The sequence below is a fragment of the Cricetulus griseus genome, assembly GCF_003668045.3.
Source record: "Cricetulus griseus strain 17A/GY chromosome 1 unlocalized genomic scaffold, alternate assembly CriGri-PICRH-1.0 chr1_1, whole genome shotgun sequence".
In the NCBI taxonomy this organism is placed as follows: domain Eukaryota; kingdom Metazoa; phylum Chordata; class Mammalia; order Rodentia; family Cricetidae; genus Cricetulus; species Cricetulus griseus.
In genome coordinates, this window is record NW_023276807.1 from 53,431,416 (window position 1) to 53,454,849 (window position 23,434).

Genomic DNA, 23,434 nt, shown 5'->3' on the forward strand with positions numbered 1-23,434 from the left:
TCACCAGCCATTTCTGCTCTTCTGTTTATAGTTGAGTAATCACCACTGTGCTCAGTTATGCTCCTCTAGTTTTTATCACAAAGTGTGTCCTCTGATGCCACGTTAGTATCCAGAGCTAGAATGGGGTTCCTCTTGGAGCTGGATGCAGCCTCCTTAGGGAGTCCTTCCACTGGCTCTCAATCAATCTCTTTCTTCCTATTGTTCTTTCAGACCTTCTCATTCTCCCATTGTCTACCAGTCATCTCCAGTCTTAACCAATAAGCTGGTGTTTTACCTAAGGCCAATCCTGACACTGTAGCAGGTTTGGGAATCACCCAGAGGACAGTTCTGTTAAACACAGTGCTAGGCGTTACTATCCTCGGCAGATCTGGGATGGTGCTGTGGACCAACTTTTGAGTGAGTTCTCTAGCATTGCTGATGACTCTCTTCCAGGGCCAGCTTCAGGGACAATGGCATCTATCAAAAAGTGGTGTCCACTCAAATTTGTCTCAGCTACTGGTTTGCACTTCACCTTTGCACATTGACATCTCTCTTCTTTAGTTCTTATAAGAGAAGAAGCTTAGCTGCTACTACTTGTGGCCTGGGTCTCAACTCTGTTTACCCTGCAGTGGTGACCAAGTCATTTTTCACTCCCCCCCATTTTCGTCAGAATTTAACATGGGGAGATTGGGATGGGTTATAGTTCATCCTGGTCACCTGAACTGTTAAAAAAAAAAAGGCAATAACAGAAATGAATCATAATGATTTGACCTGAGCTCAGGATATAGCTTAGTGGTAGAATATTTTTTTCCTTTCATGTGTGAAACTATGGGTTTGATCCCTAGAACTGAAAACAAACAAACAAACAAACAAAAACAAACCAAAACAGCTAATGTGCCATTCCAGGCCTTGAAGAAGGAGGTAGTGTTTGTGCTCAAAACAATCCCTGGATGGCAGTCAGCAAGGAGATCAGCATCTGTGCCCAACAGCCACATGGAACAGGATTCAGTGAATAGCTGGGCAGATAGGCAGCTTGCACAGAGTGTCTAGCTGAGAGCCTAGAGGTACTAGAGCAGCCACTTGGTTTCTGAACTACAGAACTGTGGGACATCCAGCATGTGCCATTCTAAGCCTGAAAGTTTGGAGTGATTTGTTGTGTGAACAGCAGTAAGCCTCTAGTCTGCTTCCTCTTGCTCCAGCGGCTCTTGTTGACCATTCTGAGCTTTCCTCTCCTTTGCTACTGAAAACTGCTAGGATTAGAGATGTAGCTTGTCTTAGTCAACGTTCTATTGCTATGAAGAAACACTATGACCACAGCAACTCTTATAAAGGAAAACATTTAATTGGGGCTTGTTTGTGTTTCAGAGGTTTAGTCCATTATCATGGCAGGAAGTATGGTGGCTTGCAGGCAGACATGGTTACATCTGGATTGTAGGCAGCAGGAAGAGAGAGACAATGGGCCTGGCTTGGGCTTCTGAAACCCAAAGTCCCCCTCCCCTGGTGACACACCTAATACTTTCACATGCCACACCTTAAGCATTCAAATATTTGAGCCTTTGTGGTCCATTCTTCTTCAAACCACCACAAATCTGTTATTATTGTTATTAATGTGATGCTGGGAATTGAGCTGGCCCCTCACAGCAGAGGAAATGCTGTAGCATCAAGCCGTATCCCAGTGATCAGCTTGCATTACAGCTTGAAGTCAAATCAAATGGTTACCATTCCTGCCTATCCAACTTCTCTTCCCTTTGATGTGAATTCCGACAACTTTGGTCTCCTCTGAGTTCCATGATGCCATGCTCTCCTGTTCTCTGTCACTCTTCTTGTCCCTTCAGTTTTCCTTCCCTTGTGTCACTGGCATTTCTGCTATCCCCAGCCTTGTATTTTTTCTTTCATGTATCATTCTCTTCTTCACTGAACTTGTTTAAAAATACCTAAAACTATTTTTATTAATTAATTAAGAATTTCTTACAAGGTATTTTGATCAAAATCACATCAACTCCTCCCCTTAAGCCCTCCTAGACCCATGCTCCCATCCCTACTCCCCCTCAACTTTCTGTCCTTTTCCCTTTGATTCTTATTACATTATGAGAGAAGAAATTACCTCACAGGAAAATTTCCTCCACCTTCTTAGATTCTATACTGGGGTCTCAATTAATTAAATGGACAAAAGACATTAAGAAGAGAGGAAGCACATAATTAAAAACTACTCTTACTTTGTGTGTGTTGCAGATCAGAGGTCAACTTGCAGGAATCTATTCTCTTCTTCTATCATGTTTTTCCAGAAGATAGAAACCAATCGCACTGGACCACATATAATTAAAAAAATAATTTCTTTATTATACTTGTGTGTATATGTGTGTTTGTGTGTGTTGTACACATATGTGCATGCCAGCCAGAGACTGTGTGTATGTGTATGAGGTCAGAGGATGACTTTCAAGAGTTGGTTCTCTTTCACCGTGTGAATCCAGGGGTCATACTCAGGGCATCAGACTTGGTAGCAAGCACCTTTGCCCCACATATAAGTTTTATTAATATTGATGTTCACAGAAGTTTATAGAAAAGAAGCAAACCTGAGTGGTTAGACTTGACCTTATATGCCATTAATTGCTTAATTTTATATACCTTTTAAATCATTTATTTATTTTCTTTGCTTTTTAAAATACAATTCTTTAAAGGATAGGCTTTGGCTTTGAAGGACAATAAGTTGTGGGGAAGCAACTAATTGGAGAAACTAAAGAAAGATAAGGATTATCATAGCAGGTTGAGTTATGTAGCCTTGCCTTGATGCCAACTCTCCATCTATGACAATAGTTGTTCTTCCCCCTGGTAAGGGAGGTGGGTACCATATGGAGGAAATCTATGTCCTGCTTTTCACATGAAAAGGAAGGGCAAGAAATTCTTCCTGCATTGGTATTCTTCAGTTGTCCTTGCTAATACACATCAGATGGTTCCTACAAACCCCTTCTGAGACTCGATCTGTTGTTCCTATAACTGTTGTGTCTTAACATATGTTCTCTAGTTTAACCCACAGATTTTTTTTTTAAACAGAAACTCCTTATATATTCTGAACTAGCCTGGAACTTGTGATCCTGCATCCTCAGTGTCCCGAATGAGTAGCTGCTGACATAGGCATTGCTATCTCACCACAATGAAGACCTACTTTTGCCTACCTTCACCATCAAATTATCTTTTGTTGCTGCTTTTGTGAATGGCACCACCATCCACCCCACATTATTTAAGATTATAAACGAATAAGATTAAGCCTCAAATAACAACAATTCAGATACATGTTCTACTCCTACATAATTGAAATTCTGAGATAGACAAACAAAACTGGATGGGTGGCCTCCTACTTACCAGGAACACAGGGGATTCTACTATCCAGCTATATAGTATCTGTCCTCAATGCACCTTGTGGTTTAAGACAGCTGCCAGGCATTCTGCCTCTCTTCAGGATTGCAGGACTGAGGACATGAGGCAGGTCAGCTGGTGCTGCCTGGGACATGAACATTACTGGAAGATGTTTTTATTCTATTCCCAAGGAAGAAGGTGGGCGGGAGAGTGAACAATGCACTAGGAACGATCTGCAACTGCTACAACCACCACATGGCTAACTCCTTACTCAGACACTTGGGTCATCTTCAGGCCTGTTTTCTTGGTCTTCGTATCTTTCTTCCTTTTATTCAAAATTTCCTTCATTGAACCATGATGTATGAAAATGACATTTAAACATTCACTAAGATTTTACAATGTGATGCTGTACCAGATACTTTACATGCATTTTCTCATTTTTAAACTCACTACAACGCTTGGTTGGTACCGCTTTGTTTTTCTGAGTGTCACGGTCCTCCTGGGTATTAAACCCAGTTCCTTGTGTATACTTGTCAAGCACTGGGCTATACCCCATCCCTAAGTACTGCTATTAAAGCCGCATGCCAAATTAAAAAATCAAATTGTAGGAGTTTGAGAACATATCTCAGAGCTTGGAGATCCTCCAGGGGGCAGGGTACTGTGGCTTGAATAGGAACTGCCCCCCCATGGACTCAGCTGTGGACAATTTGCTTGCCAGGTGATAGGCTTTTGTGAAGTGTTGGTTCCTGAGGGTTCTGACCTAACCCATGGGCTAATCCTTTGGTGGATTTATAACATAATGAAATTAAGGAATGTGATGAAATGTAAGTGGCAGATCCTGGTTGGAGGAAGTGGGCTATAGGGAGGAGTATCCTTGAAGGCTGTATCTTGTCCTGACCCTCTCCCGTTTCTTTTCTGCTGCTTGTCTGCTGTGACATAAGCTGTTTCACCATGCCTTCCCTGTCATAGAAGTCCTGGAAACTGTGAGCCAAATAAGCCTTTCTTCCCTTACATGGTGTTTTGATCATAGAGACACAACATGTGACCACTATAGAGCGCTTGCTGGAATCATGCTGCACTTGTGTCTCATGTCACCTTCATATAGAAAGACACTGTAAAATGGACAGGAGGATGTTAGAGGATTCCATCCCCAAACTGCTTCCTCCAGGCCAACTCTTCAGTGAGAAATCACTAAGTGATCTTTGTCAGTTGCAAATCTGATCTTGCTGTCCCTTTGATTCACAGCTTCAATGGTATTCTGTATCTTCCAAAATACATCTGAAGCCTCTAACTGTACCCCAGCCCTTGTGCCCTTGATGGTCTCCTAGAAACAAGAGCTGCTGAAACCATGCTTTCATGCTGAATTTCCCAGCATGCAACGCGCTGTCTTTAGGTTGCAGGGCTCACCATTCCCTCTGCCTGGAAAGCTTTATCTGTTCCCCCACCCACTTACTTCATCTGGACTCAATTCTTACATTACTTCTTCCAAGAAATACTCCCAATGTCTTCAGTCAGTTTAGACTAATTTCTCTCCCTCTGTGCTCCACTGGCAACCTGGACAGAAGTCTAAACTAAATGGCAGCAAATACACTGTTTCATTATCTTTGTTCCTCTGCCCATTTTCCTTAGTAGCCTCAAGCTCCTGGAGGAAATGAACCAAGTCTTAATTGGGTTTGCATATATCTAAGACCAAATAGAATGCTTGGCTCTAGGATGTGTCTTGAGTTAGTGATGCATGTCCAGAATGCAAGTGAATCCTGGTATCAATTTTGTTATGATTAGATCACATTTGCTAGAACGCTTCTAAAATTTTAAGGAACAAAGGAATGGAACACAAAGTCTGGTCTTTATCGAAAGATCAATACTCACACATGCCTCTGGTGTACTTGAGGGGGAAGAGAGATGGTTTAATTTTACAAGTGCTGTAAGGATAAAGCAGGATAAAGTGGAGCAAGAGGCTTTAGCACTTTCAACATGTAAGAAAAGCTCACACCCCATCCCCCGTCTCTACTTTCTCTTTCTTCTCTTCATTTCATTTCTCTTTTCTTCCTTTTTTTCCATCTAAGACATGGTGATGGAATAGAGAATTTCAAACACAAGGATGGGAGTTGGAATCTTAGTCCTGTTGCTGATGATAGGTTTTCAAATTGTACAAGTTGTTTTTATTTGATCCTTGAGTGACATTTCTTTCTTTCAACCCTAGCTCTTCACATAGTGCTGGGCACAGAGTTTATTCATTCAAGAAGTATCCTCAGGCCCCTGTGGTTTCTTTTCTTTTTAAAGGTCCTGGAGAAAGAAAGAGCTCTGTGATGGACAGGACAGACAAGTTCCGGGGTGAGAATGCAGCTGCTGACCTGGACAGTCCAGACTAGCTTCAGCCATCTGCTTGGCCAGCTCTTGATTGGTTGGACACAGAGGGAATGAAAACCAATCAAGAAAGATGACCTTTATTGGAAGGAAACAATTTGCAAGCAGCTGCTGGGACCCCAAGACCCCAGGAAGAGGAGCAGATTCACAGGGCTTTTATGTTAGATTCACATCAAACTCCTTAATGTCAATACGAAAGAAATCGAGCCTGTCTTTGTTGTGAGGCTAATGAGGCCTTTGCTGCTTGCACTAAATTTCTTTCTTTGATTTCTCTCTTTGCCTTTTCTGTTTCCTTTTATTTAGTGTCCCTCTTGGCAGTAGTTCCTTTCACTAATTTCAAACAGGGGAAAGAGGAGAGGAGAGAAAGGGAGAGAGTTTCAAAACCAAGAAAAACTTTCAGATGAGTTGTTAACCTTTCTCTATAGTGGTTTACTTTGATCTTTCCAAATTCAAGTCCAAGGAAATGCTATTACAGATTGATTAGCCTTGATTGATGGGGGAATGGGGTAGCCTTATCCTGTGGATCAACATTCTGTCATGGGAGGGCTGATGCTTTCCTTCCTGCTGTACATTTCTACTCAATGTGAAGTATGTTTGAATGGAAGATTGGTAAGGCCTCTAATTTGTGTTCTCTCTCTCTCCCTCTTCTTCTCTCTCTCTGTCTCTCTCAATCTCTCTGAGTCTTTTGCAGCTGAGAGGGGATGGTGTTGAACCTGGGTCTTTATACATATTAAACAAGCTCTCTATCATTGAGCCACACCTGTAGGTCACATAATTTACTTCTATGTGGAAAATCATATTGTAGATAATATGAAACCCATTAAGGAAAAACAAAAATAAAACAACAAATTAAGTACACATAGGAGAAATAGGGAGAAAAGCTCCAGGGGGAACCTGGCTTTAGGTTCAGACATTAGGAATCTCTTCTGTCTTATCTCCATGCCAGCTGTGCCTTTAGGCTACATGTGTAAACTGCCACAACTACAGTATAACAACTTTCTATATCTAATTTCAATACAAACAAACTTAAAACAGTGTGCATGTCTGGATCTCCTACATAAATCTTGAATTGGAACAATGGATTTTTTCTGAACTGGTCATGGCCCTAGCATCCTCTCATCCAGGAGCCACTGTGAACATATAAGCTAGTTCTAGCCAGTTGACCAACTTCATTAGTAATCAATCAATCAATCAATCAATCAATCAATCAATCAATCATTTTCTCTTTCTCTCCTCCCTCACTCTCTTCCCTTCCTTACTTTCCCTTCCCTTCTTTCTTCCTTGCCCTTGCCTCCTCTGTTTCCCCTCTTCCATTTATGGAAGAGTTTATCTGGTTTTGTGTGTTTTAACATCTTTGTTAGGGATCACATATGCGCAGTGTACTTTTAGGTTCTCAATTCTGTAGCATTGGTCCAGGTCTGTCTTTGGGTAATTCCACACTGTTTCAATAGTTACAGCTTTGCAATTATTTTTAGAACCAGGAAGTATGGCTGATGCCTCCAGGAAATGTTTTATTCTTCCTTATGAATGTTAGACTTTTCAGGTTCTCTTAAAAAAGGGTCAATATTAATTCATTTATTTCCCATGAAATGATCAAAACCATCGTCTTGCACATGCAAGGGACATAGGTGTTACTGAGAGGTATTCCAGGCTTCTTATTCTTCTGGTTAGGACTTCTAGTACTGTTTTGGATAAAACTAAGAAAAGCGAGTATCCTTGTTTTGGTCCTGATCTGGGAGGTAAAATTCTTTTTTTTCTTACCATTGAGTACACTGTTGGCTGTGTCTTCCCAGGTATGGCTTTTCCCATGCTGGGTGGTTCCTTCTGATCCTGATTTGCATCCTGAAAGCTTGTTGAAGACTTCAAGAGGCTTTTTCTGAATCTTCTGAAAAGCTCATATGATTGGTTACCCCTCTTTAACCCATGAATATATTTTATTACATCATGGTATAACTAAGGCTTTTGTGTATTGTTAAATTTTATTTTACAGTATTTTGTGGAGGCTTTTCATACACAGGGGATGTTGGTCTGTAGTAGTTTGAATGAAAATGGCCCCCATAGGCTCATAGGGAGTGGCTTTATTGAAAGGATTGGGATGTGTGGCCTTGTTGGAATAGGTTTGGCCTTTTTGGAGGAAGTGTGTCATTGAGGGTGGGCATTGATGTTTCAGATGCTTAAGTCAGGCCCAGGCTCATTCTTTCTTCCTGCTGCCTACTGATCCAGATGTAGAACTATTGGCTCCTTCTCTAGCACAATGTCTGCCTGTATGCTTCCATGTCCTTCCATGATGATGGTGAACTAATCTTTGAACCTATAAGCCCCAATTAAATGTTTTCCTTTATAAGAGTTACTATGGTCATGGTGTCTCTTTTCAACAATAGAAACCCTCAGATATAGCCTATAACTTATACTTGTTGTTATTGTGTCTGACTTCAGGATTTAGGTAATGCTGATTTTAATTTTTTATTGGCTGACATAATTTTTCTTAAAATGTTTGGTATAATTTAACAATGATATTATCTGTCTTATGCTTTTTCATTGTAGGTTTATGATTTAACTTCTCTGTGAGTTGTAGATATGTTTAGACTTCCTGTTTCTTCATGGGTTAACCTTGGCAGGCTGCATGCATCTAGGAATGTATCTTTCTCTTCTAGTTCATAAAGTTTCTTGGCATTGACAGTTCATTTTTACTTTAGACTATAACATCTCACACTGCTTTTTGGTTCCTCCCAAAAGCTGACAAAATAATTTTCTTCTTTCCTGTAAAATATTTAATTTTGGCTTACTAATTGGAAGAAAAACATCTGGATCACTTCAAGCACCATAATCAGAGTATATTTCGAGTGAAGACCTGGCTAAAAACTAAAACCATGTCAGTGAAAGACAGGTGGCAAGATGTTTTGTGATTTTTGAATTGAGAGGACAAACTGGGGATTTATTTTCAATAAAGAGTACCATAGACAGAACTTGAAGAAAGAGGAAAAATTGAGAGAAGATCTTTAATATCTAAAATCTGCAGTGGAATATTTTCAAGAATGTACAATTTTCCAAATGAACACTAGAAATGCCAACAAAGGGAACAGGAAAAGGCAGTTTGTAGGGAGTGAGATTTTGAAAGGCCAGAAAGTATAAGAACAGACATTTGTATCAGAGACACATGACTTAGAAATAACTACTGTGGCTCTGGAGCAATGGCTTAGTGGTTAAGAGAACTGGATGTTCTTCCATAAGACCTAGGTTTGATCCCCAGCACCCACACTGTGGATCACAAAACACCTGTAACTCCAATCCCTGAGGATCTGATACCCTCTTCTGGCATCTTTGAACACACATATGGTACTCAAACATTCGTGCAGGCAAAACACCCATACACATAAAATAAATTAATTAAAAGCCACTATTATACACCCAATGTTAGAAGAGGAGTTCAAATTTTGATGGTTATTTAGGAGTCAAATACCATCTCTTACAGACAGGAGTTCTCATTTAGAGCACTCAAGAAGGAGTTGGTTAAGTCACATGGTTACCTTTGGACCTAGCAAGCCTATTTGGGGGTACATATACTCCCAAATTTCAAGTCCATAAAAGGGCATGGATAAGGATATTTGGGCTGTATCATTTGGGGAGATGGTATATTAATCAAAGTCCAACCAATAAAAGAAACCAAACACAAATTTGAACAGAAAAATTGGATATAAAGATTGTCAGTTATAACAGGGTATTAGAGAAATGTGCTCTTGGTGACTGGAAATTGGGGACACAGATGAATATGGACATGACTGGTTTAGGGAATTGTCGCACCATACATTATGAGATAGAGAAGCCATAGGCAAGCCTTCCCATTCCCAGGCCTCACATGCTTGCCATTTTGGAGAGGGGTGTCTATGGCAGATAAGTCTGTGTGGTGTCATGTCAGCATACTCTGCCAACATCTGTGCTCTGGCATGATAGGGAAAGCTGTCCATGGAGATGTGTCTCCCTAGACACTCTGCCACAGGACTCTCTGCATGAAGGACAAGTGCTAGAGAAAACTTGTGGGTAGTTCCAGCTGTTGTGACTAGCAGGAACCAGGAACTAGGGAATTCATGCGGGACATTGCTGTAAAGTTCTGCAGTCACAACAGAGTGGTCTCAGGGGAAGTTGTGATCGCTGGCTGCTACTGGCTGCTGTGGGGTAGCTGTCTGTTCAGAATCACAATGAGGCATCAAACCGGAGCTCAGGCAAAGAAATGCCTTCTTCCTCTACTGCTGTTCCATCTGACTCTTGAGTTTTAACATTGTGTCAGCTGGTAAAACAAAAAATATTTAAAAGGGCCCAGATTTATTTTTATAGAGTAGGCAGGGCAGGGTAAATTTGGAGCTGAGAGGCAATAAACTGATAACTAGAACAGGTGGGGCGTTGATAATTTGAGTGTGTTTTACAGTAAAAACAGGTTGGTTAAATGTCAAAGATGTAACAAGCACTACATGGTATTTAGAAGCAAAGGCTACATAGATATGATGTATCTAAGGCTGTGTGTATCAATATGGATAGAATTTTAAGTTATGTGTTGAATCAAGTAGAATCACAATGGGCACTAGGGCCTGACACTGTATTGCAAACATGTGTATACACATTCCATGCTTTTGAACATTTGATTACAAGGATATCCTTGTCCTTGGGGATGGAAGGTTGACAAGTTCTAAGTGATAGGTCATGCCATTTAGCTGATACAAGGTCTGAAAGGTCACAGAAACTGACCTTGTTACACACAAGGTTGGTGGCTAAAGCAAGTGTCTGTGCTAAAAACAACTTTCCTGAATAACTTAGTTTATTACAAAAGTATTTTAATAAAATTAGAAGTCAATCCTTGGGTCTATTAAAATAAATCTTTCAATATTACGGGAAAGTGGTTTGCCAGTCCTGGTAAATGTTCTTAGACAGAAACTCGGCTTTTTAAGCTGACAAGATATGGAACAAGTGTACATTTCACTTAAATGTTATGGGAAGTTGCACATGAAGGTTCACTAAACTCTCTACGAGTGTGAGTAAGATGGATTGTCTAGGGGAACACTTTGTCTTTTCAAGTTCTCCAGCAGCAGCGCTCCATCCTCTTCCAAGGTTTCATTCCATTGTTAATTAGCTTTAGTAGCCATGGGTTCAGTTGTGCTTTCCTGTCAAGGCTGTGAAAATGTGGACTCTTCTGAAGGAACAGGGTTGTCATTGGGCCCTGACTTCCCCAGAGGACCAATGACTCAGGGCTGTGACCTGCGATGCTGGAATTTTGCACGTCAGCTGGATAGGGACTCAGGAAGGACATTACCACACCAAATCTGACTGCTTTGCATATAGACTTTTTCCCTACATGAAATACACATAAACAATACATAGCACACATTGAAATTAATTTCCCTATCCAAGCTGTATCCACTCTAATACCAAAGAGTTTGTACTAGTGTAATGAATAATGCCAGTGGTTACTAACATGTCCATACTTTGGACCGAACATGTTTTGTGTTCATACTGCTATCCTAAATATGCCTTTACCTTTTTTTGGTTGGTGTTGGTTTTTTTTTTTTCTTTTTGAGATAGGGTTTCTTTGTGTAGCCTTGTAGACCACACTGGCCTAGAACTCACATAGCTCTGCTTGCCTCTGCCTCCTGAGTGCTGGAATTAAAGGTGTGCACCACCACCGCCCAGCTCTAGGTTGGTGTTTTTGAGGTGGGGTCTTACTATGAAGTCAAGGTGTTACTTGTGTGAGTCTAGATGTTACAGGTGTGTAGGATCTACCCAGAGAAACCCTGTCTCAAAAAAAAAGAAAAATAAAATGAAAAAAGAAACAAAAAGAGAAACAGAGACAGCTTGTTAATAAAGGAAAACACTCCTAAACATGAGGGTGGGCTAGTGAGCTCAGGGAAAAGTCCTCAAGCATTGGGCCACAAAATACATGGTCCACTCATTTTAGACCCTTTATATACCACAAGTACTATCCACACATCCACACATCCTCCCCCCCCCCCCGCCCATGTTTGTGTTTTTTGTATGCTCTATTCTTCAATGAAGCCTAGGGGAGAAAGGGCTTCTAGTCTTCCTCTGCAAACTGTCTTTCATATGCTAATGTTAATGTTTGAATCTCAGTTTGGGTTCTGTCTCATAGGCTGGTTTCAAGCTTGTAGTCTTCTTGCCTCAGTCTCCAAGTGCTGGCTGGCATCACAAATGTGTGCAGCCTTGTACAGTCGTCTTGAGTGTTTCTGTACATAAAGGATATGCACAGAGCACACAATTTTATTTATTTACCACATAATGAACCTTCTCTGAGCTCTGTCCTTATATATTCCAAGTTGGTGAGCAGACAGGTCATTGCTGGGGAAGATACTGAGTGCTAACACATTGGTAATGTGTCCATAAACTTAGGGACATGGATTCACAATCACTTGCCACCGCAAGATTTTGAACAAAGATACCATTTTTGGATCTCTGATGGGGCTGCCTGAAGGGAAATATCTAATAACAGATTCTGTTAGCTGATTCTCTACTATACTTTGGATTTCTTTCCCTATAGGAGTTGCTTCAACTGGATTGGACTCCTTTCAAACAGGACCACTGTGATAATAAATAGGGCTAGTCTCCTCTCAACAAGGACCCTCTGAGAAAAAGGCTGTAGAGCGTTAACCCCGGGTGATGAGAATGCTCACTTGATGTGTCATGCCATGAATAATCTAGGTTTGCCCTAAAGTTCATCCTCTGGTTACCTGAACTTTATGTGTGTTAAGTGACCATAGACTCCTGGGAAGACTCGTCAGTCTGTCACTGCTTCTCCCTCTTTCATTTAGTGTCTGGGGAGGCTTGGGTTTTGCATTTGTAAGAAGGGGATTTTTCTGTCCTTGTGAGTGGGTTTGCGTACGTAGAGGTGGTGTGTGTGTGCGTGCGTGCGTGCGTGCGTGCGTGCGTGTGTGTGTAGGGGTTTCCTACACACAGTAAGCAGAGAACAACCCTCTATTTGCCTTAAGGGCTGGCTCTGAAGGTGTTTCCTTCTCTGATCATTTAGTGAGTCCCCCCACTGCAGAGTTCTCTGCTGTGACCCTTTAATACAGTTCCTCATATTACGGTGACACTCAACCAAAACATTGTTTTTGTTGCTATTTCATACCTATAATTTTGCTACTATTGTGAAGGATAATACCTATTATCAGTGATTTTTGATCATCTTACGTGGCCCCTATGAAAGGGTCGTTCGACCTCCCAAAGGGGTTTCGATCCACATGGTGAGTACTGCTGCCTTACTAACTTCGTTAATATTCAGGATACAGTTTTGTGAGTTGCTCAAGCTTGTAATTGAGTTATGGCCGACAGGGGCCTCTGTCAACAAATGGATGTTTGAGACTAGTTCCTCTATTAAATAATTAGTCATATGCTGAATCCATATGATTTACCATAAACAGTTTTTTGTTAGAGTAGGAAGACTTTGGAAAAGGAGGAGCCAGGTGTGATCCTGAGTTTGGAAGGTCTCAAGTCTTTGGTCTTCTTCACTAAGGGTCTCAAAGGGATAATCAGAACAATTAAGTTTTGTTTAAAAAAAAAAAAACGGTTTAGACATGGAAATCGAGAGAAAAGGGAAACTTATCTCCAAAAGGTGATCCAAATGCTAAAAATCAGCATTGTGCACAGCATGAATTTCCTGAAATTCAGCCATCTTAAACAAATGGCAATAAACAATGTGCTTAAGTGAGCATTTATCATTCTGAGTACAAGAGGATCTAGACTTATATGTACTTAACTGAGTAGACTTTTTAAGTCTACTTAAAAAATAATCTCCTTGTCAGTATGCTGTGTGTGTGTCTGTGTGTATGCTTGCAGTGATAGGTGGCATACACACATTTGTGTTTCCAGAAGAAAAAGGGATTTTTGTATTCATTATCTCATGGACTGGCTGCCTTATAAAATCAGACACTGCAAATAATGACTGACCATTAAATAATTCATCTTAAATAAAAGAAATGCAAGGAAACTGCAGGCCACATTGCTTATATGATGATTAATCTTTATGGCCAGCTTGACAGGTTTTGGTGTCATTTGACTGTCCTTTGCACATTTCTGGAGGGGTGAGCTAAAGGAAGAGTCCCTAAGCATTGGGCCACGAGATATGTAGTCCATTCATTATAGGCTTTCTGTACCACAAGCCTATCCACACTTCTTCCCTTTCTGTTTCCATTTTGCTTGCTCTGTTCTTTTTTTAAAATTTATTTTTATTTTATGTTCATTGGTGTTTAGCCTGCATGTATGTCTGTGTGAGGCTGTCAGAAGCCCTACAACTGGAGTTACAGACAGGTATGAGCTGGAAATTGAACCCAGGTCCTCAGGAAGAGTGGTTAGTGCTCCACACTGCTAAGCTGTCTCTCCAGTTCCACAGGCTCTGTTCTTAAATGAAGCCTAGGTGAGAAAGGACTTGTTTTAACTGCGTTTGGGAAGCTCCACCCTAAATACAGGTGCCCCAATCCATTGCCAGAGTCACACACCAAGAAGAAACAATGTGAAAGACAATGAAGAAAATGAATGCAGGACCAGAGTTCTTATCTATTTCCTGATTGCATCAATACGGCAACCACCTCATCCTTCCATCACTTATGCCCTTCCACCTTGATGGGATGTATTCATTTCAAACAGTGTACTGGATGGCTTTATGTCACCTTGAAATAAGCTAGAGTCACCAGGAAGAAGGCGCCTCCATTGAAAAAAATGCCTCTATAAGATCAGGTTGTAGGCAAGCCACAAGGCATTTTCTTAATTAATGATTCATGGATGGAGATCCCAGTTCATTGTGGGTGAGGCCACCCCTGGGCTGGTGGTCCTGGGTTCTATAAGAAAGCAGGCTAATCAAGCCATATGGAGTAAGCCAGTAAGCAGCACCCCTCCCTGGCGCCTGCATTCTCTCCTGCCTCCAGGTACTAGCCCTGCTGGAGTTCCTGCCCTGGCTTCCTCCAGTTATGGTCTATGGTGTGGACATTTAAGACAAATAAACCCTTCCTCCCAAGTTGATTTTGGTCATGGTGTTTCATCACTGCAATAGTAACCCTAATTAGGACAGAAATTGGTACTAGCATAGTTGGGTTTTGCTGTGACAGACCTGACCATGTTTTGGGGAGGATTGTGGAAGAACTTTGGGCTAGAAAAGCCATTGAGTGAACTGCTCTGTCGGAGTTTTGAAGGTAAGAATGTCGAGAGCAATGTAGATGATAGAGACCCAGATTGTAAAGTTTCTGGGGAAAGTTTCAGGACTCTATGGGGACAGAGTTTCTCTGTGTAGCTTTGGGCCTATCCTGGCACTTGCTCTGTAGACGAGACTGGCCTCAAACTCACAGAGATCTACCTGCCTTTGTCTCCCAAGTGCTGGCATTAAAGGCATGTGCCACCAACGCCCTTCCATTTGCTATTTTGAATTAAGATTCTGTCACTCAGGTCAGCTGCGGCTGAAGAGTCAGCTGTGGTTAACAAGAGTCCAGTGCCATTGAAGTGAAACCTTTGCATTACTAGGACAATAGATGTTGGTTGACCAGAGCTAAAGAAATCAGTTGGGATTAAGAGGAGACCAGCATCACTGAGGTGAAATCTCCTGGGAGGTTTTTCCTCAGAGTCAGCACACAGAAGCTGTGTTTCACAGCCAGCCAAGGTTATACCTTGCGCAGGCAGCCAAACTTGGCAGTGTGTAATAGCTACTCAGGTGGTGTGGTGGTACTGGTTTTGAAGGCACAAAGGTGTCATGGAGAGCAGCCTGGCCTCTGCATCACCTCCTATGTCTAAGTTCCTGTTTGAGTTCCTGTCCTGGCTTTCTTCTGTGCTGGGTTACAAAGTAGAAGTGTAAACCCCAGCTTGCTTTCAGTCATGGTGTTTCATCAGAGCGATATTAACCCTAAGTAAGACAAACAATGAGCCCAAACAAACCCTTCCTTCCTAAGTTTGCTTTTGTCATACAGTTTGTCAAAGCAAGGAGAAAAGTCACTAATACACCACATAACTGGATAAGGGAGTGAAATTGTTAATCAGACAAGTTTGGTGAAACAATCTGTGAGTTTGGCTAGATAGAAGACGACCCTATTGAAAATAATGCACAGCACTTCTAGCACTTCTAGGATAATAGATCTATTTATCCAAACAGGGCAGCACCCATTTGTCAAGGCAATTGATCTTTTCCTTCTTTTTTTTTTTTTTTTTTTAATTCTTTGCCTTAGAGGGATGCGATTCCACTTTCGCACAGCAGGCGGCAGTGTTACCACCACAATTCCGCTTAGCCATGGTTGGCTGCATCTGTGTGGTGAATGTACCTAGGCAGACATGCTTGTTTGTATTGCAGGGGTCTGTTGCTTTCCAGAATTTCATTAGGGAGAAAAAGGCTATTCTTATTGCTATTACAATCACTTTACATTGCCAATGCGCCTCTAGTACAGGCAAAGACCATAGCAGTGTCGAAAGTGCCTGCATGGCTTTTTCGAAAACAGAAACAGATTTGCTGAGTTCTTGCCTGCAGTGAAATAAACCTTTTAATTGTATTTACAGATGAATATTCGTGGCAAATCTTGGCGAGATACACTCTGGAAATATTTATTGTGTTGGCTGTACCTTCACTGTTCGTTTTCAGATGAAGAAGTTATCATTTTGTGAATTTTATTATCTTAGTTCTTCCATATCAGTTGAAAATGTTTTATTAGGTGACCAATATTTGGTAATTTTTTTATTCTATTCTATTTTTTACCATGTTCCTAGTTAGGCACAGAACATATAAATCTTTAAACTATGAGATCCGTGAGAGTAGCCATTGTATCTTAATTTTCATTTGGTCTTCATCCTGATGGAAAAATTTGGTGAAATAATGATGTTGAGTTCTTCTCATAGCCAGCCGTTTTGGGGAGATGGGAGTTATATTCCTCTGAGTGCTAAACATATTATTCTAGAAAAGCTGATATGAAGCAACATTCATATATTTGAAATGTCTTATTTTCTCATTATGCAAATTGTGCATGATTCCACTTAGACGGGGTCTCCAGAGTTGTCAAATTCATAGAAACAGAAAGTAGAATGGTGGCTATCAGGGCTTAGGGGAAGGGGGAGTGGAAGGCTGTTTACAGTGTAGGGTTTCTGTTTTGCTTGCTTGAACAGAGTCTGGAAAATTTTCATGAATCCATGTGAATATACTGAACACTCAGCTGTGCATTGAAAAATGATTAAGAGGGAGCTTTTTTGTAAGCATCTTTGTCATAATTAAGCATTAAAAATAGAGTGTTTGAACAGTGGTGGTGGCCTATGGTTGGCATCCTGAAGGCCCATGCGGACACACTTGCACTTGAATGCTGTGGCCACAGGCTGTAGTACACTACCCTTGACAGTAGGTGAGAGTCAGGTCCAGCTGCTACTGTGTCCTGTGCTCGGAGGTCTTCATAGGGCAGGTTCTATGCCCGTAGTCTCCCCTAACCTGGAAGGCTATTGACTTCTTCACAGCTCTTCCAAAATTGCTGCTGAGACACGGTATCAACTTTCCTCAGACCCTAGAAGACCTGCAGGCCACTGTTTGGCTCCTTCCACCCAGCTCCCTAGGGACCACCTGTTTCTATATATGTAAAAGGAGTAGCCAGAAGACCCACACCAGAGTCCTGCACCAGCTTGTTCTGCCCTCTCCACCTGTGCCCACTCTCAACTCTTCTGACCCGGCTGCTGTGCATCTCTGCAGGTTTCTTTTCCTTCTGGATGAGCCCTTCCTAGCCTGGCTTCCTTAGCTCCCTGCCGGCCTGGAAGGACCTGAGCTTGGTCCTCTAACCCACAGCAAGGCCTGCTGCCAGCCTCTGCTCAAGCAGTTCCCTTGCCTGCTTCCTCCCCTCATACTGAAACGGGTAACCACTCTCTCCATACAGTGGGCGATGGTGTGTGACCTTTGTGCTCTGTGCTGCACAGCCTGCACTTGTCACTTCTGGGGAGGTCTTCAAGCTTATGCCTGGAGTATATGCTGGAGTGGCCTGTTGGAGTCAATCTCTGATGGCTCCCTTCAGTGGCTGCTGTTTTACCTCCAAACAAAATTAATCTGCAAGAAAGATGCATCTGGATCTTGGACTCTATGAAGCTTTCTTGCCTTCTGAGCTCTTCTCTCCTCTCAGGGGACTGTTATCCAGCCTAAGCAAGCACATTATTCACTGAAGAATGTGAAACAAGTAACTTTTCTTCCATCACCACAACTCCCCCCAAACAAAAAACCACAACCTCCCAAACAACAACAAAACTACACACCCCTACCTGTTCCTCCCCACCCCAAATAACTAAGAAAGAAACTTGGCCAAGAGAAACAAAGATACACTCATATGTCACTCAAATGTGTGATAAATTCAGTTTGTAGTGAAGTAAAATTGTATTGAGACTTGCAGCACACTAAAATCCTATTTGTTGAGCCAGAGTGCAAAGTGATATATTTGCTTATTTTTTCAATTATGTTCCTAACAACTCTCTCTCTCTCTCTCTGTGTGTGTGTGTGTGTGTGTGTGTGTGTGTGTGTGTGTGTGTGTGTGTGTTTGTGCATGTGTGTTTGTATTTGACATGGCAAAGCCTCTAAGAAGGACAGTTTTGATAGGCAGTTTTTATTCTATTATTTTCTATCTTTTGGTTTTTGAGATAGTATGTTCTAGACCACTCTGAAATTCATTATGTGGTCCAGGCTCTCTTCACAATCATGATCCCCCTCCCTCTGCTCCTGTTTGCTGGTATTATAAACCTGAGCTACCATACCCAGCAGCAGTTTTTAAATAGAAGAAAAAATAGAAATACAGGGAAAACACACTCCCCTTTCCTAGTCTGTAAATGTTTACAATGATTATGGAACTGTAGGAAGAGTCTTGGTCTTAGAAAATGAAGGACTTGGATTTAAGTAATTACTATGTTCCAAGACCTCCTGCAAACCACCCCACATCTCAGAGGCCTAGCTCCTCACCCCTAAGCATGAGAATCTTAGTGTATGTCCCAGAATTGTTGGATGGCTTATCTGAGTTGATGGCTAGGGTGATTTGAATGAGTATGGTCCCCATAGTCTCATATATGGAATGCCTAGTCACCAGGGCATAGAACTCTTTGACAGGATTAGGAGGTATGACCTAGCTTGAGGAAGTGTGTTACTGGGAGTGGGTTTGGAGGTTTTAGAAGCCTAAGCTATGCCCAGCATCAATTGTCTCTCCATCTGTGGACCAGAATGTAGTTTTCAGTTATTGCTCCAGTATCATATATGACACCATGTTCCCTGCTGTGATGATAATGGACAAAATCTCTGAAACTATAAGCCAGGACCCAATTAAATGCTTTCTTTGATAAGTTTTGCCTTGGTCATGGTGTCTCTTCACAGCAGTAGAGCCATGACTAAGACAATGGCAAACTGACACTTAGGGATACTAATGTCTTTATTATGCAATTTAATCAGAGCAATTAAAGCTCTGTCCAACACATTTATACAGTCTATGCTTTCTGTCAGAGAAGGTGCTCTAAGTTTCAAGATGTTAGAAAGTAGAGCCACAAGCAGGAAGTGAATGGGAAAGGGCAGTGTTTACTTCTAACAGGGCTATTCTGTTCTTTGACCCTCACATATAAGTTAAGCCAAATTGACATCGTAACCCTTATTACCAGCTTGGACTTTTTGAATAGTCAAGTTTCCTCCTTTCTCCTCGTGTTTCATTCACCTCTCTACTCAGAGACTTAGAACTAAGGCTGTTAACACCCTTGACTCCTGTTCTTATGCATGCTTTCTTATATAGTGGAGATCAGATTTGCTACGGTTGGTGGATCTAAAATGTCTCCTACATGCTCAGGTGTTACAGGCCTGCTTGCCACTGTGGTACTACTGGGAGACAGTGGACCTTAAGAGGTGTGGCCCATTGGTAGAGAATTAGGACAGAGGAGATGTGCTGCTGAAGGGCATATCATGGTACTGGAACCCTCTTCCCTTTAGTCACACTCTGGCTATGAGGTGAGTGATTTGCTACATGCTTCTGTGATGAGATGCTGCCTCACCAGGGGCTCAAAAGCAATCATTGGATCATGGACTGAAGCTTCCATCATCAAACCTTTCTCATTTTTAAGTCATGTATCAAGTATTTTGTTAAAGCAATGGAAACATGACTAATGTAATATTGCACATGTAATTTTCGTGCTAGCCTTTACAGGTAAAACCATATGTAGATGTTTTCCTATGTCTTTAACTTTCCATAAATCATATTAGTAGATGTAGAATATACGTTGGGTTTATTTTAATCGACTTAGACAATTACTTTACCCATTATTTTTTAAAAATGTATTTATGTTTACTTTATGTGCTGTTCTGCCTGCATGTATGTCTGTGTGAGGGTGTCAGATCTTGGAGTTACAGACAGTTGTGAGCTGCCATGTGGGTGCTGGAAATTGAACCTAGATCCTCTGGAAGAGCAGTCAGCGCTCTCAACATCTGAGCCATCTCTCCAATGCCCTCCCCCCATTTTTATAAACATAAATGCCAAGATTTTGTTAACCTCTCTGATCTAGAACAGAGTCCACATCTTCATCAGGAGAGCAAGCAACTATCCATGAGTTAACGGTTCAATCATCCACACAGACTTGTGGAGAAGAGGTGGGGGAGGGCTCAATGAGATTTGAAATAGCTGTAACCATATCAGCCCCCCAATCTCTTTTGTGAAGAATAGAACAGCCCGTGGTATTCCTGCTTCTGCTGTAAAGCCATCGCTGACCTGTCGTTTCAGTAGCCTCTTAACAAATGAAAACCCCCCTCGGAGTCAATAGTAATTATAGGAATTTATCACAATTGCCAATCAAGGTGTTCTGAAGAGACTCATCTTTCTTGTTAAATTAGCTTTCACTGCACGAAAACAGTGAGTTATCTTTAGGAAATCAATTGAGGGAAATTGCAGCTTTCATGGAGCAATATCACCTTACCAGCCATCATGTTACACATAATTTCTCTAGCAAGAACTTCTGTTGGGCTTCCCATGACTTACTTTTCGAGATTTTATTTCAATGAAGCAAACAGGTAAAAGCCGACTAACTTCTAAAAGACTAAGAAGAAAGCAGAGCCAAGGACTTTGGAAAAGTCTTAAGATGCTGCAGCCAGTTAAGTGATCAGCTTGAAAGAGGTTAGTAGGCTGAGACTGGTTATGAGAAGAGGTGGCAATGGTAGGAGATACTACTTGTTTCTTTTTCTGTTCCGATAGTAGAAGGAACTGCAGTTGGAGGAGACTGAGTAATTACTGAGATTTTAGAAAAAGCGGTTACATGGATTTACTATTACTGCTCAGAAGGCTTGGTGATATGGAGTGGTCAGGGATCATTCACTGACACAGTTGGAGAAGGGCCATTTCGGCACTTGATCTCCGCAGCAGGCTCCCCCATCAAATGTATGGCTGATTGATGCTATAACAAGATGGAAATTAATATGCAATTAGCCTGGAATTGCTATGTGGCTTTTAAATGAACTAGACTTAGAAATTTTATATTTATGGGCTGTCTTTTCCTCCTGGAACATTTACAAATGTGCTGGGTGGCGCCAACTGTGGGAAATGAGATAGAAGCCTGGACTGTCTTTAGCACCAGCCACCTGAACACAGCTTGTGACAAAGCCTTGGGCATCCCCAGGAAAATTTCTAAATGAGTATTTGGATATCATGCTATTCTTGAAAACACCAGGAACAATTTCTTCATTCAGAAGGTTGGTCCTCTTTTGGTAAGTGGCTAAGTACAGGCAGGTTCTGGTTGACAGTTGATGGCAAGGGCTACACTCTATTACTCTTTTGTTTGCAACAAAAAATGTATTCAGTCTTTATCTGAGACTCTTTAGGCTGATATAAACAGATCACAAAATGGGCCGGTGAGATGGATCAGTGGGTAAAGTCTCTTGATGCCAAGAGTTTTGTGTCTGGGACCCACATGGTAGAGATAACTCCTACCAGTTGACCAATTGCCCTCTGACTTTTTTAGTTGTACACACTAGTACATGCATCCTCTCACACAATGCACTAGCACACATGTGCAAAAATGAATAAAATATAAGACATAATTAAAATCTATATTGTAATAGGTTATTTAGGAATAACAGAAATGTCTCCCAGCTCTTGAGGCTCCGAGGCCTGAGCTGAAGGTGGCAGCATATTTAGGGCTCTGTTGAGCGTTTTCTTGTAGGCTATAGCTTCCAGACATTTCTCTGTACACTCAACATGGCAGAAGGGGCTATCTCTGCTCTTCTTAGCCTCTTATATGGACACTGGTCCCTTTTATGGGGGCATCATCTCCATGACCAATCCTCCACCTAATCCACCACACTGAGAATCAGGTTACAGCACACACATTTTGGGCAACAGGGTCATTCAGGTCATTCAACCTTCCTATCCTCCGTTACTTAATCTCTTTTCAAACAATTCAATTGCAGTAGGTGGAGGCTATGATCCCTTTCAGATAACAGATTTATTGTGGCTCACTGGCCAGATAAAAGACCGTGGTAGAGTTGCCCATACTTGCACATCTTTCGAAGAGCATGACAAGAGTGGGGCTGCTCCCTACCCAGATCAGGCCTGGGCTCACTCAACTCCAGAGAGACAAAGGCCACAGCATATTAGAATCAGTTAAGCTTCTGTTTTCCTGCCAGAGAACTGGTTCCCCAGGAATCATGTGAGCTGCAATCTGCTAACCTAAATGCTTGGTAAGTCCCTGCCTCTACTGCCACTTTGGTATTTGAATTGGTGCCTCATTACTGTTTGCCTGTCTTCAATCAGGTCCACATATGCAAATCAGGTGCATTTCCTTGTTCATTTGTCTTCCCCTCCCTCCTGACTCAAGCTAGCCCAGTTACTTCAATAAAGGAGCTGCCCTCTGAAACAACTTGACCCAGTCCTCCACCCACAGGCTCAGTCACCTAGGCAACCCTTCCTGGACCTCTTACTCATGAACTCTTTACCCGACCAAATATCCCCTTTGTGGCTTCCTAATATCCTGCCTACACTAACATCTGGTGCACAAACAACACTTTCTATCCCTCCCCATATCCTGCTCTACTGACTATATAAGCTAGCCTGAGAAAAATAAAGTTTGCCACTTGATCAGAATCCTGTCTTGTGGTCGTTCTTTCTGTGTCTCTTGTCCCCATTCCCTGTCCCTGACTCTCTTGCCCCAGGTTGTTGTCCTGTGGGTCGGGACATGGGGATTTGAACTCTTGGTTCTCAGACTTTTGTGGCAAGTGTGCTATCACTTTCCCAGTCTACCACTGCTGATGCTTGATAAAAATCAGAGACCTTTGTCACATGTCAGTCCTTTCATCATGAAAAGGCTTTCTTTTGCTCATGGCTTCAGAGTCCAGACTCCTTGGCTCTGCTGGCTTTGGTCCCCTGAAGAATATCGTGAGCATGTGGTAGAAGCTGCTTTCCCATATTGGACAGGAAGCAGGGAGAGAAGAAGGGAGAGGGGAAATAGACACCCTCTAAAGACCCCCTACTCCCTGTGACTGCCTTCCCCCAGCAAGGCCTGGCTTTCCATAGTTTCTACCTTCTCTCAAGCAGTTTATTCAGATTTTGACTCCATCACCTGACCTTATGATATAATCATCTCTGGAAATGCTCTACACACAGGAGTGTGCTTTCATAAACTCTCAGACAGCCCCCAATCAAATCAAGTTGACAATGGACATTAACAAATGCAGACTTCATGGCAGATTCTGCCTCTTCACTGGGGACTCAGATTGTGATCTGGATAGTGCTTG